The sequence below is a fragment of the Podarcis bocagei genome (assembly GCF_964188305.1).
Source record: "Podarcis bocagei genome assembly, chromosome: 13".
NCBI lineage: Eukaryota > Metazoa > Chordata > Lepidosauria > Squamata > Lacertidae > Podarcis > Podarcis bocagei.
Window position 1 is genome coordinate 1643650 of NC_138138.1, and position 18766 is coordinate 1662415.

The 18766-nt window shown below is 44.0% G+C and overlaps 1 protein-coding gene across 1 annotated transcript in view; it reads right to left on the bottom strand.

Annotated features, from left to right (window-relative positions):
* SGSM1 (small G protein signaling modulator 1) overlaps positions 1 to 7215 on the bottom strand; it is a 78852-nt gene extending 71637 nt beyond the window's left edge. The window contains exon 1 of the mRNA XM_081168493.1: positions 7108 to 7215. The gene's annotated coding sequence lies outside the window, so the exon portion shown is untranslated. The remainder of the gene's footprint in view (positions 1 to 7107) is intronic.
* Between the last annotated feature and the right edge of the window lie 11551 nt (positions 7216 to 18766).

An 18766-nucleotide genomic window follows, 5' to 3' on the forward strand; every position in this document is an offset into this window, starting at 1 on the left:
AACAACACACATTTTCCCCAGCAGTCAAACTGCCTCCTCACTGCTTTGCAAATCATGGCTCAGAGAGAAGTTTTTAGACAGCAGTGCCAGTACCCATCCACATTAAAAGTAAACCAGGGAAGGCTGGCCTGACCTTGGCCGTGTCAGCACTGAAAAGCTTGTTCTCTCATTTTGAATTTGCACAGGTGTAAACCAGGAGAGCCTTTTGGTTTGTACATTGACTATCGTCTTAACAAAACACAACTCCCTCCCACCCTGTACCCCCCTCCAATTTGTCCACCTGCTGTCACCAGCCTGTAATTCCAATATCCTGCAGGGACAAGTGGAAAAAACTATCCTGCAGATACAGCAACATCCTAATAATGAAGAAGAAAAACACACTGCTTGCATTATTCCTGTGCGTTCAATGACTGTTTGCTTTGGGTTATACAGATGGTAACATAGCTGAGAAGTCTGATACGGATGGAAGAAGCACAACTGTTCTCTCTCCACCCCCTGCACACACACACACACAAAGTTTCATTTGGGGAGACAAAATACAATCATGGTAAGAACTGATTTTCAACAGATACCTGAGGGTGCAAAGTGGGACAATGACTTTAGGTGCCTGGGGTTAGCCTTCAATCTTAAGGAGGTAGGGATCAAAATGTTTCTCGGATCACACACACATTGCACCCAGGTATTGCTCCTAAGCACCAGGGTTGCAACGCACCTGTAAAGCCAGGTGCAGCCTTTCCCACCTTCACCATATGCAGAATTCAGTTTGGGCTCCACACTTCCCAGAACCAAAGGAAATGCCACAAGGGAGCCTTCTGCAGAGCTGCATTTCCCAACAAGGAAAGAACTGGAGAAGTGCACTGTTTCTGTTGAGATGGAGGTGGGGGAAGGTAAGCAGAGACCTGGAAGGTAGTGTGCATCTTGAAAGCTAAATCCATTTCCCCGCTAAAGCATACAAGTTCCTACCAACCAGGTGCAAAAACTCTTATTTCTGCCTTTATTGCTGGTAACCCTCCTCCTGCCAAAATGCTTTTCTGCAGACCCGTAAAGAAATAGTTGAACAGAATCATAGAATTGTGGAGTTGAAAGGGACCCCCACAGGTCATCTAGTCCAACCCCTGCAATGCAGGAATGCCTAGCTGGTTCCAGGTCTGCTCTTCTTTAAATTGGCAGAACACCTGCTTGGCATTCAAAAGGTCCCTGGTTCAATCCCTGGCAGCGTCACCCTGTTTGAAACCCTGGAGAGCTGCTGCCAGTCAGTGTAGACAATACTGAGCTACATGGACCAAGGGCAGATAAGGCAGCCCTCCCCCCATGTTCCTATGCTTTTGCACCCTTGGAAAACGTAGTGTGCACAACAACAGGGGTGCCGTCTGTTTCTGCCATAATCAGTGGGGAGCTGTAAAATGTGCCCCCAGGAAGCCCTTTCAGATCATATGATGCTACAAAGAGAAAGAAAGAAAGGTGATGCTGAGCTGACGCACATTTCCAAATTCCATCCCCTTCTAACTGCTTCACTCCCCAAAGCCACTGAAGATTTTAAAATCATGGCAGCAGCTGTTACCACGGAAACAAACTGAAGCAATCAATGCTGGAGGATGAGCTGGCAAAGCTGGGCGAGGAGCAGGAGAGTCAGCTCCAAAGGGGGGGGGGCGCATGGATCTTTCCCTGGAACATTTTCAAAGCAGCAGAGGCAGAGGAAGGGAGCTCTTGGGGGAGGGGGCACAAAAAGCACCTTGAGCAGGAGAAAGCAGAGGCTATGACCTTCAAAGAGAAAGGAAATGGCCCCGAGGCTCTTCCTCAGCCAACTCACAGCAGAAAGCTCCCCCCTCCCAGGTATTTCAGGGGGGGCACCGGCAACTGACTTTAAAATAAAATGAAACACACAATTGTTAATTGCGCCCATGGCTAGTTTGGTCCCAAACCCACATATGAGCAAAAATAAAATAACTCCGGCTCTTAAAGGATGGTTCATGTATCTTGTATCAGGTATAGATACCATCATCTTAAAAGATACGTTCTCCCAACTCTCACATATTTTTACTTATTTTTATTTATTTATTTAACTTAATATTTATTTTATTCATTTATTTTATTAATTTCTATACCGCTTTATATTTTTAAGAAAAATCTCAAAGCAGTTCACAATATATTAAATCAATAAAACATAATTAAAGCAATCTGAAGAAAGTCAAATATAGAGTATACTGTCAAAGCGACATAACAGAAAACTAAAATATTATCTTAAAGATTTCAAAATAAAGCATTACAAAGGAGGTCAACTACAGAATGCATACTTAGCACAGTAGGGCTGGGGGAGTCTGGCCCTGCCCCCTAGGCCAGGTGGAAAGGGCCTCGCAGGGAGCAGCCTCCACGCCTCACAGCCTTCTTTAAGAAGCTCAAAGTGGCATACGCAACTTTCTCCCTCTTTTGTCTTCACAACAACCCTGCGAGGCAGGTAAGGCTGAGAAAAGCAGTGACAGGCCCAGTGCGCTTCATGTCCAAGCCGGGCTATGAATCCCAGGCGCCAGTCCCACACTCTAACCTTGCACCACATTGGCTCCCTTCTCACAGACATGTTTGCCCTCTACATTTTTTTTAAAAAAGAGCAACTCATATTATATATAAGTGTGTTTTCTCAACCTGCCTTCCAATGGAAGTTTTTAGTTGGTCAAACAATTTCTAACCTATTTACAGAATAAGATACTGCAATTCTCCTAATCAGAAGAGATGTAGATTCGCATCAACTTCCCCAACAATTCTGTGTTCTGTTGACCATCCAACAGAGGAAATGGCTTGTAACACCCACACAAGTTGTAACGCCCCAACTTGTGTCGCTGGGTGGTGGGAAGGTAGGAGTCGTAACCCATGCGGAGGCACCAGGTTGCGGGAGGGGGCTCTGCTTTTACAAAAATTAAGTGAGGAGGTGGCGGAGAACCTCAGCAGAGTCCATGGCCCACATAGTCCAGCATCCTGTTCTCACAGCAGCCACCCAGAGACCCACAAGCAGGCCAGGGCACACCAGCGCTCTTCCACTTGCAATTCCCTGCAAGGGGTATGCATGCCTTCTTTAACAGGAGAGGGAGCGGGGAAGCAGACTGGGTGGGGGATCAAGCCAAATGGGGGCCCCTGTAGTCCAGCCACCCAGAGGCCCCCATGGGAAGCCCACCATTAGGACTCTCCCCAACTGCAATTCCCAGTAAGTGGTCTTCAGAGGTATCCTGGCTCCACCAGTGGAGGCAGAACATAGGAAGTGCTTGGCTGTGGGATCCATGCCGTCCAGCCTCCTGTTCTCACCGTGGGATCAGAGCACAAGGCTTCCAGCAACTGGCATTCAGACTGTGGAGGCAGAGGACAGCCCATGTGGCCGATCCTCTTTTAAGGCCCTCCTAGTTGGGGGCCATCACTGCCTCTGGTGGGAGCGAGTTCCACTATGCACTCCACAAGGAAGGCCTTTCTGTCCTGAATCCTCCATCCTCATTGGATGTCCACGAGGAAACGGCTCTCACTGACTGCAGGCCATTCTGAGAACAACCACCGACGCCACACAATCAATAGCTCTCCAGAAAAAGCTATCCAAGAATAGACCTTAAGAGTGTTCAGCACCAAGGAATAAAAACATCTTAAGCTCATTGCCGGCAGAGCAGGCAATTAAAAGGTGCTGGAGACGACCTGCACCTTGTGCCCTGGGAGCCCCATTTAAAAATCAAAGGGAAGACACACAGCTGAGGAGGATGCCTTCTGGGTCAGCAGGATGCTACCCTCGCTGCCACTGTGAGCCCCCCCCCCCCGGTGTTAAGTAACCACCACCCTTCCAATATTGGTGGGGTTGCCAAGGCAACCAGAAGAACTTCATTCTGCTTTCTCACCATCAATACGTAAATTGGGACTGCATGAACTGGTTCCCTTGCTATTCCTTGAGAGCATTTAGAGTCAGCCAGAAAGAGAAAAAGATGCTGACATATTTTTTTGCTTGCTTCACGCAAACCATGGCTGTGTTTTTTCAGTGTGTTTCACCTTTGGGACACAATTCATGTATGTGTGTGTGTGTGTGTGTGTGTGTGTGCATGTGCGTGTGAATGTGATGCTTTTTGGCAAAGCATCATTTCCCCAGCACTTGTCACTATAAAACTATCTCACAAGACGATGGGCCCCATCTGCACTCTAGATGTAAAGTGGTATCGCATCACTTTAAGCAGCCATGGCTTTCCCCCAAGAATCCTGGGAATTGTAGTGTTAAGGGTGGGGAGCATTGTTGGGAGACCCCCTATCCCCCTCACAGAGCTACAGTTCCATGAGAAGAGGGACTAAACATTAAACCACACTGAGAATTGAAGTTTTGTGAGACAAATAGTTCTGTTAGGGCCTCTCAGCACCAAACAACAAACTACAGTTCCCAGGATTCTTTGGGGGAAAGGCTATGATAGTTTAGAGTGGCTTGCTAGTGTTTTACATTTACAGTGGGGACACTTTCATATTAGCCCACCACCACCACCAGATTCCTTGAGAGGAGCTCAGAGAAGGAGGAGGAACGTGTTTTCGGGCCACCCAACTCCTTCATCCCAGAGATCATAAAGTGGGCAGGCATGCTCTCTCTCTCTCTCTCTCAACTGCAAATTACACGCAAGCAGAGAAGCACAATTTATTTGACTAACAGAGGAATTGCCAGCTCACAACTGCAAACAGAAATAAAACTCCCAGGCCAATGTGGACACGTGCTCATATTTCTTATTTCTTGCACAACTTACACCACAACACAGGAGATACAAGGCAGTCCGGCCTGGAGAACATCACCATCCAAGGTTTGTGACACATTCCCCATGTGCCACAGTTCACATCCCAGCCCAGTTTGTCTTTCACATCCTGGTCCCTCCCTGTGAGGCAGCCTGAATGAAACTCATCTCTGGCACTTACATAACCATCATCACAGTGGCTTGCTGATTAAAAGCCCTATGCAGACTCCAGCTCTCCCAGGCTCACAGGAAGAGGCGCACAGTACCTATGGCTTGGTACATGGCTGGCTGTAGGAGGAGCAGGGAGCACTGTGGCTCAGGGACAGAATGCCTGCCTCACAAGCAAAAGGTCCCCAGGTTCAATCCCTGCCTCAGAGCCTGGAGAGCAGCTGCTCCTTGTGTCAGCTGGAAAGGGTGGAGCAGCCCCAAAGACCACCCTGCCCCATGGGAGACCACCATGTTGAACAGAGGTCAGAAAGAAAAATGGGCCTAGTAGTTGACGTGCGCCTCACCTTTGCACAGGAGGTTTCATCCCAGCCATGCCAAAATCTAAGGGCAAATCCACAGTATATATTTAAAGCACACGACTTCCTTGCAAAGTATCCTGGAAAGTGCTGTGTCTCCCCACCAGAACTACAATTCCCAGTACTCTTAACAAACTACAGGTCCCAGAATTCTTTGGGGGAAGTCACTTTTTAAAATGTGCCTTGTGTGGATCTGCACGGAGGTTTCCCTACATGCACTTCTCCATCCAGGCTCCCGGTTGAAGGGGACACGTCCCAATCAGGCCAAAGGATGGTGGGCATGGAGCCGGGCTGGTGAGGGGCACAGCCTGCAAAGAGGGCTGGCCAGGGAGACCTCATGCAGAGGTTCCCCATTCCTGGCATGGACCGTCCTGAGCCAGATGGACCAGTGGGCTCTCTGGATTCCGATGAGAGGCAGCAGGAGCCCCTGGTCTCTCTAGCCCCCAGCAAGGGCTTTGCTCCAGTCCGTGACAAAAGAAAACACAGGAGAGGCTTTGAAGTGGAGAAGCATCAGGCCTTGGCAAACGAATGCAGTGACCTCTTCTTGCTCATCTTGCCCTTGGTGGGTCTGTCAGGACGCAGCAACAGATGATGCCAGAATTCAATTAATGGGCGCAACGGAGCCAAACTTCCCCATGGGGTCAGGCCAGCCAGCCTGCAGCTCCCCTCCCAAGAGAGCACAAGTGAATGTGCAGTGAGAGGGAGCTGCAAAGGGGCAGCCCAGTACCAGCCACACACACCTCCCAGGCTGTGGGCTCTGCACAATCCAGAACTAGACTTACATAAGCAGCAACTCTTTTAGCACCACATGGGAAAGATTGGAGGAGCGGGGGGGGGGGGGGCAAAATCAGAGCCATCTCAGTTCTGATCCTTGGGGGAGGGGGAGGATGAAAGGGTCTTGAACCCTTAGGAATGTTCATCAGCTAGGCAGACGGGTCCAGATGTCATGCTGCCAGAGACCTTGAGAAATTCTTCATGTTCCAATAACGCTGAAGGCAACAAAGATAATAAATAAGCTGTCCAGAGGGCAAGCGATGCCCATCTTCCCCAGGACGTGTTCCAGACTAGAGAGGAAGGGTTGTCCCCAGATGGGGGAAAGCCACTCTGTGTGTCCTCAGAGACTCCCTTTACCTCTACTATCTCATCTTGCCCCAGGGACTAGTGTCGTCTTAAACTTAAGTCCTGTTGGATCAGGAAGAGATGTCCAGCACCCGACTCTCAGTGGCCAGCCAGATACCTGCGGGAAGCCCCCCACGGGCCCCGGCATCACCTGCGATGCCCAACAACTGGTCGCCTCTCCACGCCACCTCTCATCTGTGCGCCTCCATGGTGACCTTGCTGCCATGGCCTGCCCCAAATAAGGGGAGCATGGGAGACAGGAGCAAGGTCTCTGAGCATGTGAAGACTGCAAAGACCACTATGACAGGGTAACCCTGCACATGCAGGACAAAATGGGGAAGAGGTGACATGCCCCCCCCCCCCAAATCTGGAGAGTTTTGCATCCCTTCCTGCATTGCCTCGCTTTCCTTTTTTGAACAAACTGATCTGCTCTTTGGGGTAACAACCCCCCCCATGTCCATTTGCAGCTGGCCAGGTCTCTTCTTCCTGAGAGGAGGGAGGAAATCTCCTCGCTCAGTCTAAGGCCCCCCAAAAGGGGGGAAATGGAAAAGCTGCTTTACTCTCCCCTGCCCCCCGCCTTGAATAGGATGAGTCAAGCGCATGGAGCTAAAGGCAGGAGACTCTTCAGTCGCACCCCCCAAAAGCCCCAACCCCCCCCCCCAGCCACGAGCCCTGCCCCCCCTCCGTGGTGCCCCCCTCCCCGCTGCCCCGCGGGGCAAGCAGCGCGCACCCACCTCCTTCTTGGCGCTGCGCAGGAGGCGCTGCCGCGTCTCGGCCTCGGCGGGCAGCAGCAGCAGCGACGAGGGCGTCAAGGCGCGCAGGGCGGCCGCCGAGCCCCCCGACGCCCCCCGGCTGCCGCCTCCGCCGCCCCCCGCCGCGCCCGCCCCCCGCCGGCCCCCGGCCGGAGAGGAAGAAGAGGAGGAGGAGGAGGAGGAGGAGGTCGCCGCCGCCGCCGCCATCGTGCGCTTCCTCCTTCTGCCCGAGCGCAGGGAGCCGCTGGCCGCCGAGGGAGGGCGGGTGGCTGCGCTGCGCTGCGCTGCGCGGCGCGGGGCTGGGCTGGGCAAGCCCGACGCGCCGCCCCTCCCAGCTCCCCAGCCGCCTCCGCCTACGGCCTCCGCCGGCCGCCTTCCCGCGGACTAGCCGCTTGGCACCGCGAAGGGGAGGGGCTCCGCTGGCGCCTCCAGCCCAGCCAGGAAACGCGAAATGATAGGAAATTCGATAATCAACTGCTAAAACATTTACGTACAGGATATAATGAATGAAATTTTAATATTAGGGAAAGTCCCGGAGACATGGAAAGAGGCATATATAACATTAAATCCAAAACAAGATACTGATGTGGCTTCCATAAAAAAATTATAGACCGATTTCATTATTAAATAATGATTATAAATTGTTTGCTAACATAATGGCCAATAGAATGAAAACAGTATTGGAAGAGTACATACACCATGATCAGGCAGGATTTCTTCCAGGTAGACAAATTAAGGATAATATAAGAAATATTATAGATATTATAGAATACCTAGAAATGAGAAATGAAAAACAAGCAGCATTGATGTTTATAACAAAATTTAAAAAATCCTTCCAGTAACACGTTAGAGACCAACTAAGTTTGTTATTGGTATGAGCTTTCGTGTGCATACCTGCAGAAGTGTGATACCTGTGACACTGAAAAAGCATTTGACAATGTCTCTTGGGAATTTATGAAAAAAAGTACTTGAAGAAATGAATTTCAGAGAAAATTTTAGAAAAGGAATCCAATCTATATACAGTGGTACCTCAGGTTACATATGCTTCAGGTTACAGACTCTGCTAACCCAGAAATAGTGCTTCAGGTTAAGAACTTTGCTTCAGGGTGAGAACAGAAATTGTGCTCTGGCGGCACGGCAGCAGCAGGAGGCCCCATTAGCTAAAGTGGTGCTTCAGGTTAAGAACAGTTTCAGGTTAAGAACGGACCTCCGGAAGTCAGATTTTTGCTGAAATTGTGACCCCGGGGCTTAGGGATTTTTTCAAAAAAAATATTTTCTGCCGTTTAAGTTTTTGAGGGCTGATTTCTTGTCCTGTGATAAAAAGCCTTCTGTTTCCATCGAGAACTTCCGGGGGCGGCGCGAAACTGTAATGGCGGTCCTCTTCGAGCTCTGAAGAGGGGCTCCGCGGAAAAGGGTCGTTCGCTGCGGCATAGCGACGACCCATCAAGATAAACCACGGGTAGAGGGAGCCCGTGGCCGTGGGACTCGGCGGGCACCAGAAGCTGCTCCGAAAACACAGAAGGGACCCCGTAAGGAGACCCGGAGTGAAGGAGGGGTAGCGGTGCTGTGAGTTCATCGCTCTTTCCGCGGAAGCGAAGCCGCGCGGCTGTTACAGATGAGCGCTGATCCTTCTTCCTAAAATCAACGCTAAACTGCAAGCAACATACCCGTGAGTAAAGGGGTTTTAAATTTGGCAGAAGAAATTCGGTAAATTTGGCTGAAAGCGGGAGACGAGAAAAGGGAAGTCCGTCTTCCGACATTGCTGACAAGATCAAAGCAAAGCTTTTAAAAACGGAAGCGTTTGAATCGGGACTGTGGGAAGCTTAAAATTTTTCGTGCTATAAGATCTGCTTATTTTACTGAGCTGAAGGTGGAAATGGACATTGACTAAAAGAAGTAGTAAATGGTGACTTTCCTCCTATCTTTTTTCTCCGTTGGGCTGTCTTTTTAAAGAGCCAGATAGTCGGGCTGCCAGAGAGAGAGACTGTGTCAAACTGCGGAAACAGTTGCAAACTTTGCTGAAACGTAACTGTTATATTTGAGCAGAAAAGACTGAATGGGACACTGTTACAAGCACCTTTCATGAAACTTTGTTGATCTATAAAAGGTGCTTTGGGAAACTTTGAGTTTATGAAGGGACTTTTGGACTAATGAATCTACTGTTTTGAAACAATTTGGAACTTTAATGGCGGATTACTTCCTTCTTTGTCTTTGAAACCTGGTGGTACTCCCCCTACAGGGCTTTCGGATTATAAAATCCTGGGAACTGACTTTTGTTTTGAATTCCATCTCACTGGTTGTTTACTTCTGAATTTGCCTTTCCCATGGAACAACAGACAATTTGACCTTGAACATTGACAGATGTGTAATGAGTGGTGCAGGGAGAACAAGAGCATCTAAAGCAAAGGAAACTAAAGAGGCTAAGGAAAAAGAAAAGGAAAGAAGACAATTTGTACAAACAACGTTGACCCAAGGACGCCGTTCGTCGGTTCCAGCTGTACTGGTGACCCATAGAGAACAAGGGGAAACAACTGAGAAGTCCACTGAGGAAGATATGGCAGCAGGTGGGTCAGATACACTATTAAAACAAATATTGGAGCAATTATCAAGTTTAAACCAGAAGGTGGACGATCAGTCTGTGAAGATAGATAAAGCAACTTCCTCGATTCAAAAATTGACTGACCAAGTTTCCCAGCACACGCAAGCCATAGAGAAATTGCAAGGAGCAACAGCGGAAAATCGGGAATTAGCTGGAGAAGCAATTCAGAAAGTGGGAGTTCTACAAAAAGAGGTTGAAGAAATAAAAGGAGAAGTTAGGCCCCTGCACAAACAGGTGGGTGAACAACAAGTCTATCTGTCAATGGTGGAATTGAAAAACCGCGAGAGCAACATCAAATTGAGAGGCATCCCGGAACTCGAGCAAGGAGACTTGATTGGATACTTAACACAGGAATTCTCGAAGTTCTGGGGTTTAAAGGAAGATACAGATTTCAGGATAGTCTCGGCATATAGACTGGGAAGACTGGTAAGGAAAGACAGATCCAGAGACTGTTTGATAATTTTAAGAACAAAGGAAGAGAGAGACAAGATCCTAGGCCTTCATTTTAAAAAAGCAATTGAGATACAAGACAAAAGGGTGGAAATTTACAGAGATATCCCGAGGCAACTGCTGGACCTTAGAGCCACCTATACAGAATTAGCAAAATTGCTGAGACACAACGCAATTCCCTATAGGTGGGAGTTTCCACAGGGATTATCCTTCACCTACAAAGAAAGGAAGGTTAAAATAAGAACACCTGAAGATAACCAAAAGTTCCTTCACGACCACGGAGAAGATCTCCAAAAAGGAGCGGATTGGCTTCCAGGTTTACCAGCACCAATATTGCCCGGAAGTGGGCCAACGCCTACACCCTCGGGATCTGAGAAAAAGGAAGACACCCCATCTTAAGAACATTTTAAATTAAACAGGATGTCTCTGCAGCTACTTAGTTGGAACATAAATGGCGGGAATTCTCCGGAAAAAAGGAGAAGGATATTTCATATCCTAAAAAAAGAACAATTGGATGTAATATGTTTGCAAGAAACACATGTGACTAGGCTCCACAGGAAAGTATTAATCAATAAAAGACTTGGTCAAGAATTTATCTCATCAGACAAAGTTAAAAAAAGAGGTGTTGTAATTTATGCAAAGGAGAACCTGTCGCCAAAATTTTTATTTAAAGATGATTATGGAAGAATTCTCGCAATTGAAATTCAAACACAAGGAGAGAAGATTTTGATATTAGGAATTTATGCGCCAAATGATGGAAAATCAGAATTCTATAAGAAGCTGCATGAGACAATGATGGACTATTTGGACTATGCTAATATTATTGTGATGGGAGATATGAATGGGGTGGTGTCTACAAATATGGACAAATCGCAAAATCAAAACTTGACAACAGACGGCAGACTCCCTAAAACCTTTTTTGAAATGACAGACAATATGGACTTGATTGATATCTGGAGGACAAGGAACCCCTTGGGTAAAGAAGGAACCTTCTATTCTGAGGCCCACTTGTCATGGACACGAATCGACCAAATTTGGATATCTAGAGGGCTGGCTCCGAAAACGAGAAAAGTGGAAATCTGCCCAAAAACCTGCTCCGACCATAATGCCTTAAAAATGGAACTGAGACTTTTTCCAACTGGATCCTTCAGATGGAGAATGAATGACACCTTGTTAAGAGATCAAGAGATTGTGAAGAAGGCCCAAAAAACATTAAAGGACTACTTTGAAATAAATTTGAACACTACGGTGGAGAAAAGAACAATCTGGGACGCAAGTAAAGCTGTAATGAGAGGGTTTCTGATTCAACAGAATTCGATAAAAAGAAAATATTGGAATGGAAAAAAAGAAAAAATTTTAGAGAAAATAAGTGAAGGAGAGAAAAAGCTGAGAGTTAAACCAAAGTCAAAAGAGGTGCTAAGAGAGATCAAATTTCATCAAGCACAATATTCAAAACTGATCAATCAAGAGATTGAGTGGAAAATCAAACAAATGAAGCAGAGATCGTTTGAATCAGCAAATAAATGTGGAAAGTTGTTGGCTTGGCAATTGAAAAAAAGACAAAAGTTAAATACGGTTACAAATTTGGAGATTCAAGGAAAAATAGTTCAGAAACCAGAAGAAATAAGAAAGTGTTTCCACAGATATTTCAAAGAGCTTTATGCACAGGGGCCTCAGAAAGAATCGGAAATGGACCAATTCCTGGAAACAAATGGACTACCTAAAATAAGCCAAGATAAAAGATCAATCCTTAACAGCAAAATAACTCAACAGGAAATTGAAGGTGCCATCCAAAACATGCAGCTGGGCAAATCTCCAGGCCCGGACGGACTCACCTCCAAATATTATAAAACTTTGAAGGATTTCTTGATACAACCGTTGTTGGAGGTTTGTAACCAGATCATGGAGGGGAGAAAGGCACCGGAAACGTGGAAAGAAGCATTCATCACATTGATTCCCAAGTCAGAAAGGGAAAAGACTCAGCTTAAGAACTACCGTCCCATCTCACTCCTGAATGTGGATTACAAAATATTTGCAGACATTTTAGCAAGTAGACTTAAAAATGTATTAAATGAAGTAATTCACAAGGACCAAGCAGGCTTTCTCCCTGGTAGACACATGTCGGACAATACCAGGAACATTATTGATATATTGGAGCTGTTACGAATTAGAAACACAAGGGCTGCTTTAATCTTTATTGATGCGGAGAAAGCATTTGACAACATTTCTTGGATGTTTATGAAGAAGAACTTGAAAGGGATGGGAGTGGGACGGGGGTTTGAAAATGGATTAGAAGCAATTTATGCAGAACAAAAAGCCAAACTGATAGTGAACAATGTGGTATCGGAAGAACTTCGAATTGAAAAAGGGACACGACAGGGGTGCCCTTTATCCCCTCTGCTATTTATTTCTGTTCTGGAGGTATTGCTGAATATGATTAGGGAGGACCAGTTGGTGCAAGGTATAGAGGTCGGAGCGAAACAATACAAACTGAAAGCTTTCGCAGATGACTTAGTCTTGACATTACAGGAGCCAGAATCTAGCACAAAAAGAGTTTTGGAACTCATCTTGGAGTTTGGTCGGGTGGCGGGATTTAAGTTAAACAAACAAAAAACTAAGGTTTTGGTTAAAAATCTGACACCTACAGAGATAGAGGGGTATCAGAAAGAGACAGAGTTAAGTGTGGTTAAAAAAGTGAAATACCTGGGAGTATCCTTGTCCACTAGAAATTTAAATCTTTTCAAAGATAACTATGAAAAATGTTGGTTGGAAATCAAAAAAGATTTGGATATATGGTCAAGATTGAAACTTACCTTGTCAGGCCGAATCGCAGCTATAAAGATGTGTGTTTTGCCAAAAATGTTATTCTTATTTCAAACCCTTCAGGTCGTGGACAGAATGGAATGCTTTGGAAAATGGCAGAAGGATATCTCTAAGTTTGTCTGGCAGGGCAAAAAGCCCCGAATAAAATTTAAAATACTAACCGACTCAAAAGACAGAGGGGGATTTGCCCTGCCGGACTTAAGGTTGTACTACGAAGCTGCAGCCTTCTGCTGGTTGAAGGATTGGTTTCTGTTGGAAAACACCGATGTCCTAGATCTGGAAGGGTTTGACAATGTGTATGGTTGGCATGCATATTTGTGGTATGACAAGGCGAAGATTCACAAACTGTTTAAAAACCATATTGTCAGAAAATCAATTTTTGCCGTCTGGATGAAGTATAAGGATCTATTAGAAAGTAAGACCCCGAGGTGGTTATCACCTGTGGAAGCTAAGATTTCTAAAAAAAGGCCCAATATGGAGGCCTATTGGCCAAAATATTGGGAACTGATTGAAAGAGTTGGAGATAATTGGAAGCTCCAAAGCCAGGACAAACTAAAAGGTAAGGTGCGAGATTGGTTACATTATGCTCAAATTCAAGAGGTATTCAAAATGGATAAAAAAGTGGGTTTCCAGTTGGAGAAATCGAAACTGGAGACGGAGTTACTAGAACCAAGGACTAAGGTACTTTCAAGGATGTATGACTTGCTGCTTAAATGGAACACACAGGATGAGACAGTTAAATCTGCTATGATTAAATGGGCACAGGATGTAGGACACAACATTATGTCTGAGGACTGGGAAAGGTTATGGAACACCGGTATGAAATTCACGGCATGTAGTGCCTTGAAAGAGAACATTATGAAAATGGTATACCGGTGGTACATGACCCCAGTCAAGTTGGCTAAAATATATCATCTTTCTGATAATAAGTGTTGGAAATGCAAGGAGGCAGAAGGGACATTCTTTCACCTCTGGTGGACCTGCCCGAAAGTAAAGGCCTTTTGGGAAATGATACATAATGAGCTGAAAAAGGTATTTAAATATACCTTTTCTAAGAAACCAGAGGCCTTTCTCCTGGGCATGGTGGACCGGAAGGTGCCAAAGAAGGACAGAACCTTGTTTATGTATGCAACCACAGCAGCTAGGATTCTCATCGCTAAGTTCTGGAAAACACCAGATTTACCCACACTGGAGGACTGGCAGACGCAGTTGATGGACTACATGGAGTTGGCAGAAATGACTGGCAGAATCCGAGATCTGAGCGAAGAAACAATGGAGGAGGACTGGAAAAAATTTAAGGACTATTTGCAAAAACATTATAAGTTGTTTGAATGTTAAGATAGCGCACGATTAAGAAACATTATGCTTCTGCATTTTATTTTAAGCAAATGATAAAGTAAGCATTGATGGAAAAAATGAGACATATTCGAAACAAAATATTATGTTTATTAAGAGTCTTAAATTAAATTACAAATTTTTGAAATTGGTAACATAATATATTTAAAGGTATAATAAGATGGGAAACAAGATAACAAATTGCTGAACTGGCTAGAACAATGAATGCAATGCGGAGAGGATGTGAGGAGGTCCAAAAGTTGAAGGACTGTTGAAGGACGTTAAAGAAAGTTCCTTAATATTTTTTCTTTGTTTATTTTTCTTCATATACATATATATAAAAAATGTTTCTTGAATGTTGCCATGTAAACAAATTTGTTAACCTGTGAAAAGAAACGCAATAAAAAATCTATTTAAAAAAAAAAAAGAACGGACCTCCGGAACGAATTAACTACTTAATCCGAGGTACCACTGTATTCAGATCAAAAAGCGAAATTAATTGTCAATCAGGTGGTAACAGAAGAATGTAAAATACAAAAAGGAACAAGACAAGGATGTCTGCTATCACTTTTATTTATTTTAGTCCTGGAAGTCCTGGCGAGAAACATAAGGGCAGATGAAAACATTAAAGGAATTAAAGTAGGGGAAAAGTCATATAAATTGAAAGCCTATGCAGACGATCTGGTAATTACAGTTGAAGATCCCAAAAACACTCTTCTGACAGTGTTAGAAAGAATTCAAGAGTTTGGGCAAGTAGGATTTACATTAAACAAAAGTAAGACCAAGTTATTAGTTAAAAATCTAACAGAAGCAGATAAAAAGGAATTATCTCAAACCATAGAAACCCATAAAAAGGTTAAATATTTAGGAATTTGGCTAACAACCAGAAATATCAATATTTATAATTATGAAAATGTTGGAATGAGTTAAAAAGGAATCTAGAAATATGGGGCAGAATGAATTTATCATTATTAGGAATAATTGCAGCAATTAAAATGAACACATTGCCAAAAATGTTGTTTTTATTCCAGACAATACTGGTAATAAGCAACACAGTTTGCTTCAAGAAATGGCGAAAAGATATTTCTAAATTTATCTGGAAAGGGAAGAAACCAAGGATAAAACATAAAATATTAACAGATACTAAAGATAGAGGAGGATTCTCCCTTTCAGATTTCAAACTTTATTATGAAGTGAGCTGTGCTACTTGGATCCGGGATTGGATTAAATTAGAAAATACCGATTTACTGGATCTGGAAGGACATAATAATAGATTTGGTTGGCATGTGTACTTATGGTATAATAAAGCAAAAGTACATAAAGCTTTTCATAATCATATAATCAGGAAATCATTGATAAAAGTATGGGGGAAATATAAAGATTTATTAGAACAAAAAACTCTGTGGTGGGTCGCCCCAACAGAAGCAATTTCAGTTAAAAAGATAAATATGGAAGGGAAATGGCCGACATATAGAGATTTGCAGATAGAAAGAGAAGGGAAATTAAAACTTAAGGATGATGATGAGATAAGAGAACACATTCATGATTGGCTGCAGCATCGTCAGTTAAATGAGGTTTTTAAAGAAGATAGTAAGAAAGGATTTGGATATATCATATCTAGATTTCAAAGAGAAATTGTAGATGATAATAATAAACTCTTAAATAAAATGTGTAATTTATTATTAGAATGGGAGACTAAAGATGAAGAGGTCAAATCTGTAACAATTAAATGGGCACAAGATATAGGACACAACATACAAATGGATGATTGGGGAAAATTATGGACTCCATTCTGGATTTGTGGAAGGTTGCCTCCTTAGTCCTTTCTGCTCCTGAAGATATCCCACAAGGCAAAGGAGGTTTAGGATCAGACTTTTTCTTCTCCTAGATGGGCTCCCTTTCCAGGTGGACAAGCCCCATCTGACCCTCACTTCCCTCCACAACAAAGGCAGAAACTACCTTCCTGACTGTTGGACCTTCTCTTGGTCTCTCTCATCCGATCCATCTGCCAGAGCCTGTCTTTGCATGCAGGGAAGTCCCTAACTTCCCAAGGATTTGAGACCCATCGGCTCTCCTCCCCTGGTTTAGCTGGCCAGTCAAAGCCGTTCCCAAGATTGTGGCTGCTGTGGCATGCTAACAGCTTCTAGGAGCCACAGGTGAGAGCCGAAGGGCAGTGGGCGGTGGGTGGGCAGGCGGGGAGGACCAAAGGTGGACAAACTGTTGGGATACTGCCAGGGGGACAAAGGCCATGATGCCCCCAAGCCGTCTCCGTTGCGATCCATCAATCTCCCGTAGACACGCAGTATCATTCAATTAGCGACACGAGCTCCAGAAATAGCTTGCCACATTCCAGAGCTGGTGCACGCTGTATCAGCAGAGTTTGCACAGCGAAAGACGTATGCAGGAGAGCATTATTTACAACTTTATTCAGCGTTGGTCAGAACAAAGAAAACATGACTGCCTGCGTTGATGTCTCAGGCACAGAGAGAAAACAAATTGTGGACAAGATGGACTGTTTCAAGAAGTGGCAGAAAGATATTTCGAAATTTGTCTGGCAGGGCAAGAAACCCAGAATAAAATTTAAGATTTTAACTGATGCAAAAGAAAGAGGGGGATTTGCCCTGCCAGACTTTAAACTTTACTATGAATCAGCAGCTTTCTGCTGGTTGAAAGACTGGCTGCTTCTTGAGAACACAGACATTTTGGATTTAGAAGGCTTCAATAATGTTTTTGGGTGGCATGCATATTTATGGTATGACAAGGTTAAGGCCCATAAAGCTTTTAAAAATCATATTATCAGGAAAGCATTATATAATGTCTGGATTAGATATAAAGACTTGTTGGAAAATAAAACCCCAAGGTGGTTGTCGCCAATGGAAGCTAAAGCTGTGAGAAAACTCAATATGGAGGCCAAATGGCCGAAATATTGGGAAATTTTGGAACAAGAGGGGGATAAAATGAAATTGCAGAGTTTTGAAAAGTTAAAGGACAAAGTGCGAGATTGACTCCACTATTATCAAATAATGGAGGTTTTCAAGTTAGACAGGAAAATTGGCTTCCAGGTAGAAAAATCAAAATTAGAAACAGAACTGTTAGAACCCAATACTAAGAATTTGTCAAGAATGTATAACTTGCTGTTGAAATGGAATACACAAGATGAAACAGTGAAATCAGCCATGATAAAGTGGGCACAAGATATTGGTCATAACATTATGTTTGCTGACTGGGAACAGTTGTGGAACACCGGTATGAAATTTACGGCATGTAATGCCCTAAAGGAAAATATTATGAAAATGATTTATAGGTGGTACATGACCCCAGTCAAGCTTGCAAAAATTTACCACTTGTCTGACAATAAATGTTGGAAATGTAAAGAAATTGAAGGTACTTTTTTTCACCTTTGGTGGACGTGCCCAAGGATTAAGGCTTTCTGGGAAATGATATATAATGAAATGGAAAAAGGTATTTAAATATACCTTCCCTAAGAAACCAGAGGCCTTTCTCCTGGGCATTGTCGGCCAGTCGGTGCAAAAGAAAGATAGAACATTTTTTATGTATGCTACAACAGCGGCAAGAATACTCATCGCAAAGTATTGGAAGACACAGGATTTACCCACCTTGGAAGAATGGCAGATGAAGGTGATAGACTATATGGGACTAGCAGAAATGACTGGCAGAATCCGAGACCAGGGAAAAGAGACGGCGGAAGAAGATTGGAAGAAATTTAAGAACTACCTTAAGAAACATTGTAAAATTTATGAACTTTAGAATAATGTGGTTTTTAAAATCAAATGGAGTACAGCTGTAAAGATTAAGTGAAAGGAAAGTAAGGATGATAATTAGATAAAATTAAGGGAGAGGATTTGCTGAACTAAATTTTTGAAATGGGAATGCAGAAAGGGGAGGTATGAGGAGGTCAGTGAAATATGTTTTAAGATAAGGTTATGAAATTATACTTGTTCTTTTTTGTTGTTTGTGTTTGTGTTGTATTGTTTTGTTTGATATAATTTGTAAAATTTTAATAAATATCTTTAAAAAACAACAACGAAAGCAATAGACAAAATATAAACTTCCTGTGAACAGGAAATACGCAGACTCTGTGACTCACAAAGCCTGCTCCCTTTTAAGGTGGAACGGAAATATCCTAACACAAACTACCCCAGAAGGAGCATGATGTTGCCACTGATGCTGCTACTGCCCAGGAGGACCCGAAGGGGTGCAGAGTTCTTTTTAACATGTTTTTTTTTAAAAAAAAAAATTCTTTCCCTTTAGATTTTTATATATGGGGGTGGGATGGATGTTTGGGTGGGCTTGGGAATTTGTTAGATTTTGATGAATTTGTAATTTTTGCAGTTTTTATTTGTATTGTTTTTTGCTTTCTGGGTTGTTTTTGTTTTTTGTTTTTATTGTTTTAAGGTTTTATTGTTTTAGGCT